Genomic DNA, 16025 nt, shown 5'->3' with positions numbered 1-16025 from the left:
TTGTGGCATGATTCTCCCTGGGAAAGAACCCATTGAGAAGCTGTTATAATTGGCAAGCAGTTGCACTGAGGAGGGAGCAGAGAGCACGGATTATGAGATACTTACCGAAGAGGTACAAAACATTGAGCTCGGTGATCAATTGGATGTGAAGGGTGAAGGAGGTGGAGAAGTGATAAGTTTCTAATTTGGAAGCTGGGTGGATAATGTTGCCAACAGCAAAAGAGGGAAGGCAGGAGAAGGAGCAAATTTGGTGTGGTATGGGGTGAGGGCAGTGTTCCATAATAAGCTATGCTTGAGACACATTCAGCTTTAGATGAGCTGAGAAAAAGAAGACATGAGTGAAAAAGTTAGATGTACAAATCAGTTGACAGTTTAGTGAATGTACACAAGTGAGATGAGAATGCGTAACAAAGACAAAGTTTGCAAATGGTAAAAGTGATATCTTTTAGTGTTGGGCATGCTAACCCTGATCCAAAGAGTAGGGAGAGAGCATCTTTGATTCCTGATGTTGATGATTAAAGAGCCACCATTTTTAGTCTCTATTTCAGTGGTTCCCAACATTTTAGGTATAAGGGCCCCTTAAGATTAAAAAAAGAATCTCACTTCACCCACTCATACCTACAATAGTATCTGTACTTTTAGTACTTGCAGAGTGAGAAAAAACACATACATTTGAAAATCTGTGGACTTCTTGCATTGAGTGCCCTTCCCTCTTCCTCAGGGTTCCTTGGTCCAAGACTGTGGACTGTTACAGATCATAAAGATGCAAGAGTTTATGGTGGGAAGGACATTGTATTGTACTCTAAGTCTCAAGAGATTACACAGCCACATAGCTCCTCATGCCCAAAGAGATTCTCCAAAGAATGGTTGAAAAGATGGCTCCCCTCTTATCTGACACCAACATAAAATAATTAGTAACTCAGATAAAAAACAAAGTATTAATCTAGATGTGTTATAAGCATGAAGGCTACAAAAGTCTTGCCTTCAGACCTCTTTTTATATTAACATTTTTATTTTTGCTGATTACACAAGTAATGCACGTTCTTTATAGAAAAACTGGAAAACCCCAAAAATCATAAGGATAAACATAAGGATAATAGCTACTACTAACAGGTGTGAAGCCCTTCAGTAGTTTTTCTATGAAAAAAATATATCCATATATCTCCAATTGTCATCCTATGATATATATCATTTTGTATTGTGCTTTTTTCATTTGCTATGTATATCATGATCATTTAAGAATGTCACTAACTATTCCTCTAAAACGTGATTTCTAATGGCTGCAAAGGTGGTAGAGCACTATGTTGAGGCTATGGGCTTTGGTATCATAGAGACCCAGAGTCAGATGCACACTAGTCATCCTACTAGCAGTGCGGCCTGGAGTGCATTAACCTCTCTGAGCTTCAGTGCTCTCATCTGCAAAACGGAGATGACAATGACACTGCCTTCATAAAATTATTCTAATTATTAAAATTAATAATGTATTTAAATAACTTAGCACAGTGTCTGGCAATAGTATACTGCTCAATAAATGTTAGCTGTAATCATCGTTGTATACTATTCAGGTGAATGGATATACCATAATTTTAATGAGTAGACATAAGTCTCACTGCAATGAACAGCCTTGTGCATATCTGTGATTCTTTTCTTATGATAATTTCCTAGAAGGGAGAATTCCTGGACCAAAGGGTATGAACCAATTTCAGGCTTGTGTTGCAAACTTCTAAATTGCCCTAGAAAAAATAGTTAGATCACTTTATACTAACACCAGCAATGTATGAGAATGCCAGTTTCCCAGCACACTTGCCAACAGTGAGTATTCTTATTTTTAAAATATCTTTGCCAATTTTATAAGAGAAGATGGCATCTTGAGGAGTTCTCTGTATTTCCTTAATTTCTGAAAATGCTTAACCTTTTCCCTACATTTTTAGTGACCAGTTGTGTTTCTTCTTTCATGAACTATCTCTGTCTCTTTTGAGGTTCCCCTCTCTACAGATTAACTTCCTTCCTTCTTATTCCTCTACTGGTCTGATGTCAGCTTGATGCTTCACCAAGAAAAAAAAAAGAAAAAGAAAAAAAAGAAAGAAAGAAAACAAATACAGGAGTCAGAGAATTCAGATCTTCTAATCCCAGCGCAGGCAGAGAAGGAATAAAATCCTTCTGGTCCTATCTTGACTATCCTCTGCTGTTTTCAGACCTTGCCACTGATTGTCACGTCAAGTCACTTCACCTCACTAGACCTTGGTTTGCTAACCCGTAAAACATTAATGTGTAAGAGTTGTCAAACATCAAAATCCTAGCATCCCTGTGTTTGTACAGCATGTTTTGTAGCCTGCTGTATTGTCTTTCTTGATCCTCAGTGCAACCTGGTAAGGTTGGCCCAGCCAGAATGACGATCCTATTTGACAGATGAAGATGCTGAGACACAAGTGAGCCTGGGCCTCCTGAGTCCTGGCCAGTGTTCTTTGTTCTACAAAAAGATTCTTCCTTCTGCCTCTCTATCTCCATGATGTCCCACATTACCACCTGTACATACCGATTCTCTTGCTATTCCTCCTTTTAATTTGCAGAGGCTGGGTGGAATTGGAGATGAATCTTAGTCCCCAGATGGCCAAGTGTAGGAAAGAAGATACATTTTTAAAAAGTATAACTTAAGGGAAAAAATGATTCATACCTTATGTGGGACGCAGAAACCATGCCATGAGAGGTCGCAGAGGAGGAAGTGTTCGCCTTAAGTTGGAGGGATTTAGGATGTATTTATGGAAGAGATCCTTTTGCTAAGGTGAGAGAGAAGATTTGTACACACAGAGTAGTGTGAAGGAGGCTTTGGGGGTGGAGCTAACTCTTCTGTGCTCTCCCCTAGGGATCCTGCTAGATACCAAGCTGTGGCTCTTTGCTACTAGGAATGCTCTTCCTGGTTTTCAAAGCTACACACAGGCCCTTCCAGAAAGATTCGGGGGGTGGGGGGAAGACGTTATTTCTCTTGGGCAGAGATAAAAGCTTTAAAAACATTTGGGAAATACCAGGATTCTAACATGAAAGCAAAATTATTGGCTATTGGAGGACAAGGTCTATGTCTGATATTTATTTCTATCCCACGTATTTTTTTAAGACTGTGCCAAGTACACAGGAGGCACTCGGTGAATGTTTCCTGCCTTGGTTTATGGACTTGAACTCCAACTAGGTCAGTGTACAGGTCCTCAACTTTGTAGGTACGAATCTCAGAAGGCACGAAGAAAAACACTTTGGATACACGTATTTATTTGCATTTGTGTAAAGTGATGTATACAGAATGTTAGCATTTGAAGAAAGCCTTGAAATGGAAAAAAAATGCAAACAACCTAGATTTCCACCACTTGGGGGCTAGTTAAATAAATACTGGTATATCCATACAATGGAATTCTATACAGCGGTTAAAAACATAATGAGGAACACTTTATATGACAATACGGAATAACCTCTTAGGACGTAAATTTAAGTAAAAAGAAGAGAAGAAAAAACAAAGTAGTTAGTTTACATTTGTGTAAAACCAAAAGGAAAGTATGTGCTTATAGATGCAAAAAAATTACACGCAATAAAATAAAAGCATACAAAAGAATCTGTTAATATTGATTGCCTTTGGAGAAGGGAGCCAAGTGGCTACCAGACAGAAGTGGAAGAATTCCCTCCATTCTTTTGGGATTTTCTCTTTATAAAACTGAGAAATATAATGCACTTACAAAGAGTGCATAAAGCAGATGTGTAAAATGTACTGAAATATCATAAAGCAAATTTCCATATAGTCACTGCGTGGGTTGAAAAATAGAATAATTACCCACACCCACAAAAGCCCTGTGCCACCAACAAGAGATGTAGTTTTTACTGAATATCCTTTTGTACCCTGTCAATATATTAGCTATTTAACGGCCACTTCCTCCCTCCCTTCCCACTCCTCGCCAAAATGCCACGGACATCTTCAGCTGTTTTCTGTAAAGATTAGGGTAGAGGCTTTTCCACAACCAAATAAATAATAAATTTATTTTGTGGAAAATTTATTTGGTTAAAATTTACTGTATTCCATAATTAATCAGTCTATATAATCAAGTCATTTAATCTTCACGACAACCCCATGAAGTGGTTGCTTTTGTCTTCATTGTGCAGATAAGAACATGCAGGAACAGAAGCAGTAAGTAACTGGTTCAAAGCGATATTGTGAATTATGGGGTGAGAAGCTGGGATTTGTATCCGGGACAGATGGGTCCCAGAACACAAGTTCTTCACCGTTACACTATTCTGCCTCTGGAACTTCTAGAACCCAGGCCCTGAGGCATCGTGGTCACTGACCCCTAGCAAGCAGAGCCTTTTTTTTTTTTTTTTTGGCTATGGGCCACCAGGTGGGAGCCCGAGCACTCGAATCAGTCATGCCGCACCCAGGAGAAGCCACAATGAAGAGGATGCAGTGTGTCTGGGCTCTGGGGGATCACCCAGCTGGCAAACTCTACAGAACATTTCAATTTCTTTCCTAGGACATCTGAGAAGTAAAATTCTGGTCAGCTCTCCTAGTCTGACCTCTGAGCTCCTCCCGTGCTTTAGAATTCAGTAGATTTTTTTTTATGAACGAATAAAGTCTTTCTACCTAGAAACTAGAGAAGTCTAGGCACCTATCCTACGGAAATTCTTTGCAGAAATGGATGAGGATATCTGCTGCAGTATTGTTTGCAATTGCAAAACTCTGCAATCAACTCAAGTGGTCATTAACAGGGGACCACTTAAAGGGGTCATTGTCAGAGAGGCAGCCCAGCGGGACAGTTAGGGCTGTGGGCTCTGAGCCAGGACACCCAGGTTTGCACCCTGGCTCTACTACTTATCAGCACAGGTTTGGACGAGCCCCCTGACCTTACTGCACATCAGTCCCTGCATCTGTAAACCAGGAATAACGAAAATACCTCATAGCCTGGTTGCAAGGAGTTCATTCATGGTTTCTGACATCTAGTAAGTACTCAGATCTTACCTATTATTATACCCACTCATGAAATGAAATATTAATGTAGCTGTTAAAAAAGTAGATTGGGCACCTGGGCTGCTCAGTCAGTTAAGCGTCTGCCTTAGGCTCAGGTCATGATCCCAGGGTCCTGGGATCGAGCCCCATGTCGGGCTCCCTGCTCAGGGGGGAGTCTGCTTCTCCCTCTGCCTCTGCCTCTCCCTCTGCTTGTGCTTTCTCTCTGTCTCTGTCTCTCTCTCAAATGAATAAATAAAATCTTTAAAAAAAGAGGTAGATCTATATACACTGATGTGAACAGATATCGAAGGTATATATTTTAGCTAAAAGGAAACAAGTTCAGAATTATATGTCTGAGAGAACACCAATTATGTAAAAAAAGCTTTTGGGAAAAAATCTACATGCATATATGCATCGAAAGAAAGCCTGCAAGGAGACACAAAACTGCTCAGCAACATTATTTCTGGAGAGTTGTGTGAGGGGGATTCTCCCTTTGACTTTATACACTTTGTGTATGTGTGTATATATAGATATATACATACATTTATATGGGTGTATTTTATACCAACTATTTATTATTCTTGGAAGGAAAATAAATAGAGAAGACTTTAATCATGAGAGGCTTGGCAAAGAACAAGGCAGTGGGGAGAAGACCCCCTTCCCATGTGTTATAGATTCCTCTCTCCGATCCAAGGTGACACTGAATGATGGCACCCTCTCTCACAGCATTGCCTTTCTACCTGACAGCATGGCACTAAGGGAGAAGACACACATCTCATTGGTGCCGAACCTTGTTATGTGATCCTAAAATAATTCTTGCAATGTAGCCAAAACCTGAGGTTCTGCTTTAGATGCTCTCACTTAATGAATAAATCACAGAGACTCGGATTGTCAAACTGGAAGGGACCTTTGGAGGTTATCTAAGACAAACCACCTCATTTATTTTTTTTTTAAGATTTTGTTTCTTTATTTGACAGAGAGATAGAGAGAGCCAGAAAGCACAAGCGGAGGGAATGGCAGAGGGAGAGGGAGAAAGCAGGCTCCCTGCTGAGCAGGGATTCGGATGCAGGGCTCCATCCCAGGACCCTGGGATCATGACCCAAGCCAAAGGCAGACGTTTAACGAGCTGAGCCACCCAGGGGTCCTCAACTCCCTCATTTACAAACAGAAAGAATGAAATGTGTTCCTGAGAAGTTAGTTGTCAAGCAATTCCAAGAAATGAAGTTTATTCTCCAGTGAAAAGAATCAGAGATGCATCCCTATGGGGAGCATTTTATTCTAAGGGCAATCAATGCAAACCATCTTCAGCCTTTATACACTGCTGGTGGGAGTATTTTGGACAGTGATTTGACAATATCTCTCAAAGGTGAAGATTCTCATACCCTGTGATAGGACGATTCCTTTCTAGGTACATACCCCAAAGCAACAGTCACATAAGAATATCTATAAAAGCGGGGTGCCTGGGTGGCTCAGTTGGTGAAGTGTCTGCCTTCGGCTCAGGTCATGATCCCAGGGTCCTGGGATGGAGCCCCGCATCGGGATCCCTGCTCAGCAGGGAGCCTGCTTCTCCCTCTGCCTGCCTCTCCCTCTGCTTGTGCTTTCTCTGTCTCTCTCTCTCTGACAAATAAATAAATAAAATCTTTTTTTTAAAAGAAGAATATCTGTAAAAGAATGATCCTAATAGCCCTAACTGTGAGCCAAAAACTGGGAACAGCCTAAATGCCCATAAACAGCAGAATGGATAAATAAGCCGTGGCATACTCATGAAATGGAATGCTACACACTGTGAAAAAAATAAGTGACCTAGAGTCACATGTCACAACATGGATGATTCACAAATATAACGTTGAATTTTTAAAAGTTGGACAAGAATACACCCCATCGATATCAATTTTTAAACCATGCAAAGAAGTGGTATATGCTGTTTAAAGACACATGGTGTGTAGTAAAAGTACAAATAAATACATGAGAATCATAAACACCAAGTCCAGGAGACCGGTTACTTCTGAGGGAGACAGATCAGTGGTGCGGAGAAGAGGGAGTTTTAATCCTAGAAGGGTAGGCAGAGGGTTTCAATTCTACTGGTGTTTTTTCTTAAGCTGGGTGGTGGGTATTCTGATTCGCATTATGTTATTCTTTGTACCTGTTTGAGCATAGGAACAATGTTCACAGCAAATTGGTTGAAAGAAGGCAACAGATCTCATGCTGACGAGAATCCACACTTTTCGGACGTAACCAAATACTAAAAGAAACGTGTAAGATACAAATGCTGCCTTCTGAACGACAGGATCATTCCTTAACCCTGTTTCCTTTTCCTGGGACCTGCCTCGCGGGAGGGCGTCCGCTGGAGAAGCGGCAGTAGACTGAGAATCAGGAGATGAGGGCTCCACTCTCTCAGACACTCATCAGCTTTGGAAAGGAGAACAATCTGATTACTCTCTCAATTTTTCTCACATTTGAAAGTGCAGAATTGGACTAGATTATCTGATAAGTTTTTTTCCATGTGACAATTTCTCCCAGCGTTTTGTTTTGTTTTGTTTTGTGGTTTTGAGCAGCAATTCCCACGACTGTGTCTGCAAGATGCTAAAGTGTTTTCCATGTAGAAAAGTGTTCCCTGGTCAAATCTGTTTGGGATCTACTGGGTTAAGTGAAATTAAACGGATTTGTTTGTGGCAGTCCGGCTCAGAGCCTTTTAATATGCTTATATACATTGTGACTCTCTGAGAGGAGAATTCGGTTTTGAAGCATCTTCAAAAAAAAGGTATTGGACCACAGAATGCACCCCCACACTACCACCACCACTCCTTATTTTAAAACAGAATCTATTAACATTCTCTCGGAACAGTGCTCTGTGAGGCATCAGTCTGGTAAATGCTGTCCTAGAAGGGATTTGTCTCACTTGCTATTTTAGTTGCGGACGTGTGTTCAGAATCCCTTAGAAGGGAGGAATGTCGTCTCATGCTACAGCTCATAGAGTGGGTTCCTTCTGAGCGTCCCTGGCAAGTTGAGAAGGATATCTGCTTGGGCTTCATGAGTGAGAGCCCCTCCTATCTGGCACTGTGGAAGACTGAACACCAGAAACTTCTGGGTATCTATACTTAGAAGTGCTGCATCCCAGATACGCTCTCTAATTCTGGCTCTTGGGCCTTTGTTAAGTTTGCTCTTCAAGCCATACTTCCTCCTCTGGGTGGTTTTGGAACTGAAGGGTGCTCTGGCACAGAGCTCCAAAGAGACTTGGCAAGAGAGTGCTATGCCCGGGGGAACAACTTTCCATGTGTCTTCTTCCCCCCAGTGAGAGTTTGCAGGAAGCAGGACTGCAGGGAAGAGGCGGACCCACCCAGGAAAAGAGGGGCTCCGTGTTCTTTCAGGGACAGGATACTTATCACTTTCACTCGCAGCACCTCCTTTTCAGGGAGGGTTTCCTGAGAAGGCTGCCAAGTTCTCTGGAACCACCTCCCCACCCAAATCCCAGAAGGGAAAAAAAACTTCTCCCAAGGTTCGTGGTTCCCACAGGGCCTTTTAAAAGGTGATTTACCTGAGGGCCTCTAATCTAGAAACAAGGATTCCTTTGGAAAAGTCAGGAACTCAGGTGAACTAGACCTGGAGCTTTTTAAAGGCTTTCGTTCTTTTGAACAATCAAAAAGAAAACCTAAGAGAAAAGTATGTTCTCTTCCATTCGGCATGCCCCATGCTCTCGATGGAAACAGGCTGCCGTCGATTCCACTTCACCTCGGCCCAGCCCAGCTACCTGCTTGAACCCAACACCCAGGAGGCCTAGCCCTGCCTGCCTACCAAAGGCGGGATCAACCTTAGCTACCCACGTGGTCTCGGGCCCACTTATCAGGCTGGGGCGCTGGGCCCGGTGTCAGGAAAGGTAAGGAGCCCAGAAGGAACAGGGTGTTTGACTCCAGGAGCGGTGAGCCCCATTGCCAAGCACGCCAAGCTATGCTTTCTTTCGGGAGTGGAGACGTACCTCCTGATTGCGCGGGGTGGGAAGGAAACCAAGGGAAGAGGCAAAGGGGGAAATGCCACGGGGAAGACGAACTGAACCAGGAAGTAAGGGCGGAGATGCGGCTGTGCCTTCGGCCCCAGGCTCCTGAGGCAGAGCCCGGTTTACTCCAGGGAGGCACTCCTGTGTCCCGTCTGCTGCTGACTAGACATTCATTTGCTCAGGAAGCCTGCTCCTGCTCGGAGGTCCCACGTTTCCTCTCTCCTCCCTTTTCAGCCAGTGCTTTCCACAGCCCTTCCCTTCCCTCCCGCCAGGAAATCCACCCTTGGACAAAAAGCATGTCATTGAGACCAAACACAAATGAACAAACAAACAAGCAAGCAAAGAAAGAAAGAAAGAAAGAATAGCCCTCTCCTCTCTAAGGAGCAAACTGTGGACCTTCCTCTTATTCATTAGTTGCTCAGATCGGCTTGAGTTTCTGTTGTTCCTGGGCACCTTTTCTTTTCCCCTCTCAATCCAAGCAGGAGCTGCTTCATTGTGGGCATTTTTTTAATGCAAGTTTTCCCCCAAAGGCACATGCAGGCAGCAAGCAGGCAGACACACACAAATAGACACACACACACACACACACACACACACACACACACACACACACAGAGTACCTCCAGACCTTCCCTTCCCTCGGTCATTTCCCCTCAGCCAGCCGAAAAAGGGCGAGGCTGGGGAATCCTTTCTCCGTGGCCTACCTTCTGATTCCGGCAGGTCTGAGGAGCAGGCTGCAGCTGGGAGCTGGGAGGCCGGCGCTGGGCTGCCCCTGTGAATCAGCAAAGAAGTCCCTGAGACAGGGATGCCGACAGCTGCTGTGTGCACACTCTCCCTCGGTCTCTCCCACCTTCCTGCCCTCTTCTCTTTCTCCTCCTCCTCCCGTCTCGGAGCCGCTGTGTGTTGCTATGCAATCACAGCAGGACTAACAGCATCACTAACAGCATCACTCCGACCTCCGGCAAAGATACCCTTGACTGGGCAAATGCAGGAAGAGCAAGGACAGTTTTGTGAAACTACCAGAGCCTTAGCGGCTCACTCTCGGAGATTTCAATTCATTAGAAGCAGAGGAGGAAAGCGGAAGAGGCTGAGAGGCAGAGGGGGAGAGGGGGAGAGGGGGAGAGGGGGAGAGGCTTCCACTGGGGAGGAGGAGACAAAAGAGGCCCGGAGATCAATGCAAGCGGCTGAGTGAGGAGCCTGGGCCCCAACTTCCACAGATTCAGCCAGAGCCAAAGCCAACTTGAAAGCCAGCAGCTGGCAGGGTCGCTCAGCAGCCAGTCCAGGATTCGGCTTCTGTGTTGGAGGTGGAAACACTCTGCTCTAGAATTGTCACTGGTACCCGAGGTACAGTCTTGGGCCAGGGCAGACCTCCGGTCACCCTGAAGTTCTCTGCTCACCCCTGTTGGAGCTATGTGGAGAAAAAAACCCTCCACGATGAGGGAAACAAAGTGGACCTTGAATGATTGGAGAAAACACATTTCCTCTGTGCTTTGCCTCAGCAACCACCTCAGTCATTCTCCCTGCTTCTGTCCATACCAGCCCCTTACTCCTCTATCACCCCTATTGAAGAGAAGAGGGTATAAGCCCCAAACACCCTGAGAGAACTTGGAAAATCCACTGAAGGGACAGAGGGGATCATATCCCTTTACAGAGTGCCCGGCACACGGCAGGTTACTTAATATTTGTTAAATGAGTAAATTGGATGGATGGATGGATGGATGGATGGATGAATGGACTGAACAGCAGTCAAAAAGTCACCATCACCAGGAGGGCCTGGGTGGCTCAGTTGTTAAGTGTCTGAGTTCAGCTCAGGATATGATCCCGGGGTCCTGGGATGGAGCCCCATGTCGGGCTCCCTGCTCTGTGAGGTGTCTGCTTCTCCCTCTCCCTCTCCCTCTGCCCCTCCCCCTGCTTGTGCGTGCTCCCTCTCTCTCTGTCAAATAAATAAACAATCTTTAAAAACAACGTCACCATCACCATCCTCCTACACAAACATACTCATACGTATAGCTCCAGCAGCTCCAGGCCAGGGCAAAGGATCAGACAAGCATTGTTTCCTCCTTCCACTTCTTTTTTTTTTTTTTTTTTAAAGATTTTATTTATTTATGTGACAGAGAGACAGCCAGCGAGAGAGGGAACACAGCAGGGGGAGTGGGAGAGGAAGAAGCAGGCTCATAGCGGAGGAGCCTGATGTGGGACTCGATCCCGGAATGCCGGGATCACGCCCTGAGCCGAAGGCAGACGCTTTAACGACTGCGCTACCCAGGCGCCCCTCCTCCTTCCACTTCTGAGAACAGGGTGCATGAAACAGAGAAACAGACTGGTTTGGGGGGGAGGTTGGGGGTGTTGCTTAACTTCAATGATTTTCATTAAAAATTTATAAGCTCTGATGGTAATGGAATGCAGAACAGAACATATTGCCTGGCCCAAAGGACCCGGGTCTAGTGTTTACAAAGTGTCTACAGGGACTGAGAATTATTATTATTATTATTATTTTTGAAAATCTTAGGAAATAATTAGTGTGTAAGTGTATGTGTGTTTTCTTTTGAGATGAGATTTTTAAAAACTTCAGCTGCTGGTTTCAGTACGAGTTTAACCATAAGGCCTACTCCCTATAAAACAAGCAAACAAAATGGGAACCAAAGGCCCCCGCCCCCCCACCCCAGATAGGCTTTCAGAGCTGTGTGAGTGGCCCCTCCTGCTTGGCCAAAGCAGCAGCAGCCAGACCTCCGTGCAGGCGCAGAAAGGGCCTTTGATTTCTGAAGGAACTTTTGGAAGCACATCCGGCTTCCCAATCTACACACCCTCGATGGGGCATTCCCTAGCTACCCAGCCTAGCCTGGGACTGGCCCTGAGTCCCAGCCCCAGTCTTAGCCCTGGCAGTGCGCAGGGCTCCTCAACACCATCCAAGCCTAGGGCCCCAGGAGTCCTTTACAACTGACTTGGAATGACCTGGAGGGGAGAGCTGGCCCGAAGAAATCCCAGAGGGAACACTCTGAGAAATTATTTGGGCTAGCACAGATGCAGAATGACTGCAACAGACGTACACCAAACACGTGAGACCCTGATTCACTACTCACCCTGGCACCAGCTCACCAGTGGGCCGAACAAAACCAGAGTCTAGGTCTAGAAGGAGGAAGGAGAGTGAGCTGGATGGGGTACTTGCTCCCGCTTTGACTGCCGTTGACCTTATCCGGATCACAAGGGGCACTTGGAATAATCCTTTTCTTTTTCTACCTCAAGAGAAAGCATTCAGGCAGCAGACACAAAAGTACCTGCCTCCATGCAAATAAGCCCACAGAGTTTGTTTGAGGGGTATGAGAAAAGGCTTCCGCAGATCTCTCTCCCACCGACCTCACCATGATGGAAAAGAACTCCCCTCCTCATTGCTCTGTGTAAGGCACCAACAGTTCCTGCGACAATGGGAATGTTACCTATGAGACAAAAAACGTTAGGCCATTGTCAGCTAGCTGTTAGGTTATACTAATAACAATAATAATGGCTAATGTTATTGAGCATATACTACAAGCCAGGCGCTGTTTGAAGTGCTTTGCACACAGTATTTGCTCATTTTATCCTCACAACACACTTAAAATCGCTTCTCTTATTGCCCCCACTTTACAGATAAGGCACTGACATAGTGAGGTTAAATGACGTGTCCAAGGACACACGGCTAATGTGTTATGGAGGTTAAGACTTATCCTAGATCTCTCTGGGAAATGTGCACACGATGAGCCACTGCTCTAGTGCTTCCACTCATCTAGTAGGGGCCTGAACAGATACCAGGTCTAGCTAGGTCACTGAGACAAATGTGACTAGGGCAGAAGAATTCCCCAGTTTTTCCATCCCGTGTGCCTTTCTCGAGCTATTTCCTCTGCTCAAACTGCCTCCCTTCCTTTAGTTAAAAGATACAGGGACCTTAGAGGCCAGAGTTCTGTCTCTGAAGAATTCCAAGTGAGCAGACCCCACAAAAGAAATTGGTTAAGGGGCACCTGGGTGGCTCAGACAGTCGAGCGTCTGAGTCTTGGTTTCAGCTCAGGTCATGATCTCAGAGTCCTAGGATCGAGCCCCACATCGGGCTTCATACTCACATGGAGTCTGCTTGTCCCTCTCTCTCTCTGCTCTTCCCCCTGCTCTCTCTCTCATAGATAAATAAAATCTTCAAAAAAAAAAAGAAAGAAAGAAAGAGGGGTGCCTGGATGGCTCAGTCAGTTAAGCGTCTGCCTTTGGCTCAGGTCATGATCTCGGGGTTCTGGGATTGAGCCCCATGTCAGGCTCCCTGCTTAGCAGAGAGCCTGCTTTTCCCTCTCCCTCTCCCCCTCCTTGTACTCTCTCTCTCTCTCTGTCAAATAAATAAATAAAGTCTTTTTTTTTAAAAGAAAGAAATTGGTGAAGGCCATGCATGGAGTATGAAAAGGAAAAGACAAACGACCTTGAGACGAGGTAGAGTTCTCCAGTTTGCCATGCTTCCCACATAGCCGACAATACTTCTCTTCTTTCCCGTATTTGGTCAACTTGCTTAGCTCCTGTGGGCTTTTCACTACGTGACATCTCACAGGCCACCAAAGGTACATACCTTACCGTTGTTGGTCTCCTGAGGCATTTGGAGAAGAGTTGTGTGTTTTGTTTCCTGGAAGGTGTTGTGATAGAGTTTCTAGTTGTGTTGCAGGAGAGGTAAGATCTTTCCTTACCAACTAGATAGATAAGTCCACTCTGACTTCTAAACCCCAAGGAGACTTTTTCTCACCCAGCAGATGTCTGGACAAACTGCAGCAAGCACATAGGCTAGCTTTAACTATTTCCCTGAGGAGGGCAGAGAAAAATCAAAGTAGTTTGGGCCATAAGCTTTGACGGTGCTTCCACCCTGATAACCTGTAGAAGGATGCTTGAGACCCACCCTGGTATCACTGAGCAGGACTCTGCTATGTGGACAAGGATATGTCGGGCGTTTCTCGGTAGGTAGAGAGAAAGCATGTGCAAAGGCACAAAGCTCGAGAAATCAGCTTGCTAAGGGACTGCAAGTACTAGTTAAGTATGGCTAAGTTAAGATAGGGATATGGGTGGGAAATGGGAGGTGGCAGGAGATGAAGCTATGGTAGCACACAAGAAGGTGCTAGAATACCATGCTAAGGATCAGTCAAGATAATTTTCAAAGGCAAGCAGCATGAGCAGATTTATTTTTGGGAAATATTATTCTGATGGCTTTCACTTCAATAGGATGTTAAGTGCAATGAAGGATGAGTTGGAGGGGAGAGAGACCAGAAGCTTGGATGCCAGCTAGGAGGCAGTGGTAGGTACTCATCTGCTGGGGGCCTGAAACAGAGGAGTTGGTAGAGAGGGTGAAACAGTATCCTCTCAGGGCGCCCGGGTGGCTCAGTCGGTTAGGCATCTGCCTTCAGCTCAGGTCATGATCCCCAGGGCCCAGGACTGAGCCTCTCGGCGGGGTTCCCTGCTCAGCAGAGAGTCTGCTTCTCCCTTTCTTTCTCCCTCTGCCTCTCTCTCTGCTCGTGCTCACACATGCTCCCTCTCTCAAATAAATAAATAAATAAAATCTTAAAAAAACCCAGTACCTTCCAGTGGATCTTTGTCATATGATCTTTCCTTTTATCATTTCTTCCTAGCCTTACTACTTGTTAATAGTCATAAGCAAACTAAACTGAATAGCTTTTTTGTCCTTCGAGGTGGGGGGTGGGTGAGGGGAGAGGTAGTCTAGGTAATTCCCATTGCTGTTCCACAACCTTATTCATTGGCTCCCTGACCATGTTTACCCAAACTACTTCAAATTGTTTCTACTCTTCTCAAATGCCTGACCTGAGCCCACCTACTTCAGCAAATAATCTCCATTCTTGCTTTACTGAGAGGTAGGAGCTACTCCTGCAAATTCTTTTCTACATCAGAATTTCTTCCAATTTTCTTCCCCTTCTATCATCCCCAGACAAAGCAAACCCCCGCTCCCCCCCTTAAGTTCAATACCTCTGCTCATGATCTTACAACATTTTCTTCCTATCTCCTCTGGGACTTTTTCCATAAACTTTCTTTCGTTGCTTTCATCTTCAGTCTTTTCCTTGGCTCTGACACTTTCCCTACTGTCTAAAACCATGTGAGGAGCAGGAATTTTGCTGACTTCTGTGAGCTGAGAAGTAGGAAGAATGTTTCCCTACTAGAGAAAGGCCCCCTCACACCTACCCCCTGCCACAACCCACCAAACACACATAACCGTGTCAAGACTGTTTTTACAGACCAGTTGGAGAGGGTTTAGAGGGAAATAAAATCAGCAGGGCAAAGAATTCCTAGGTTTTAGGTCAGGCTGGGAAGTGAAAAGCAGCATTAAGAAAATGCAGAGGATAAGAATAAGTCTCTGGGGAGACTGGGTGGCTCAGCACATTGACTCTTGATTTCGGCTCAGGCCATTTTCTCAGGATCATGAGATCGAGTTCCCTGTCGGGCTCTGCAATGGTCATGGAGCCCACTTAAGAATCTCTCCTCCCCTCTCCCTCTGTCCCTCCCCCGTCTAAAAAAATAAAGAAAGAAGAAGAAACCTCTGTCCGTTTATTTGCAGAGTGGTTTTTACCACTTTATTTTATTTATGTAGCAAAGATTGCTTCCAATGAATGGGGATTTCATGCAACAAAACCAAAAGGGTTAGGTAGGGGGTAGACGAAGGTGAAATGCCTCAGGAGAAGTTGGGATGTGAGAATGGGACAGACAGTAGGAGGAGGGGTTTCATCAAGTGTGTATGACATAGCCAAGGAAGCAGGAAATTAGGAGATAAGTTGGAGGAACACGTTAGGAATGTCAGGGCACAATGCTGAAAAGGCTGGATTTTGTCACTGGAGTTGATAAGGAAAAATGCAAAGGCATGACAGACGGAGAGATGAAGTCTCAGTGTTGTCCCGGTCAGTGTTCTGAGCATCCTCTGTGGCTTTTGTTGAACATCTCAAAATGCAGAATTCATCTTACACACTTGGTTACCTTCCACCCTCTTTTACTGTTCTTAAAGTTTCTGCTAAATCAGAGCCAACAGCTGGGGTGTTATATAACCAAATATTATGTTCT

General features: G+C 44.9%; 1 protein-coding gene across 1 annotated transcript in view; it reads right to left on the bottom strand.

Moving 5' to 3' along the window:
* Positions 1-10029, bottom strand: part of DRP2 (dystrophin related protein 2) — a 40228-nt gene extending 30199 nt beyond the window's left edge. The window contains exon 1 of the mRNA XM_026483564.4: positions 9674-10029. The gene's annotated coding sequence lies outside the window, so the exon portion shown is untranslated. The remainder of the gene's footprint in view (positions 1-9673) is intronic.
* Between the last annotated feature and the right edge of the window lie 5996 nt (positions 10030-16025).

Source organism: Ursus arctos, chromosome X, assembly GCF_023065955.2.
Source record: "Ursus arctos isolate Adak ecotype North America chromosome X, UrsArc2.0, whole genome shotgun sequence".
NCBI lineage: Eukaryota > Metazoa > Chordata > Mammalia > Carnivora > Ursidae > Ursus > Ursus arctos.
This window is presented reverse-complemented; position numbering and strand designations above follow the sequence as displayed.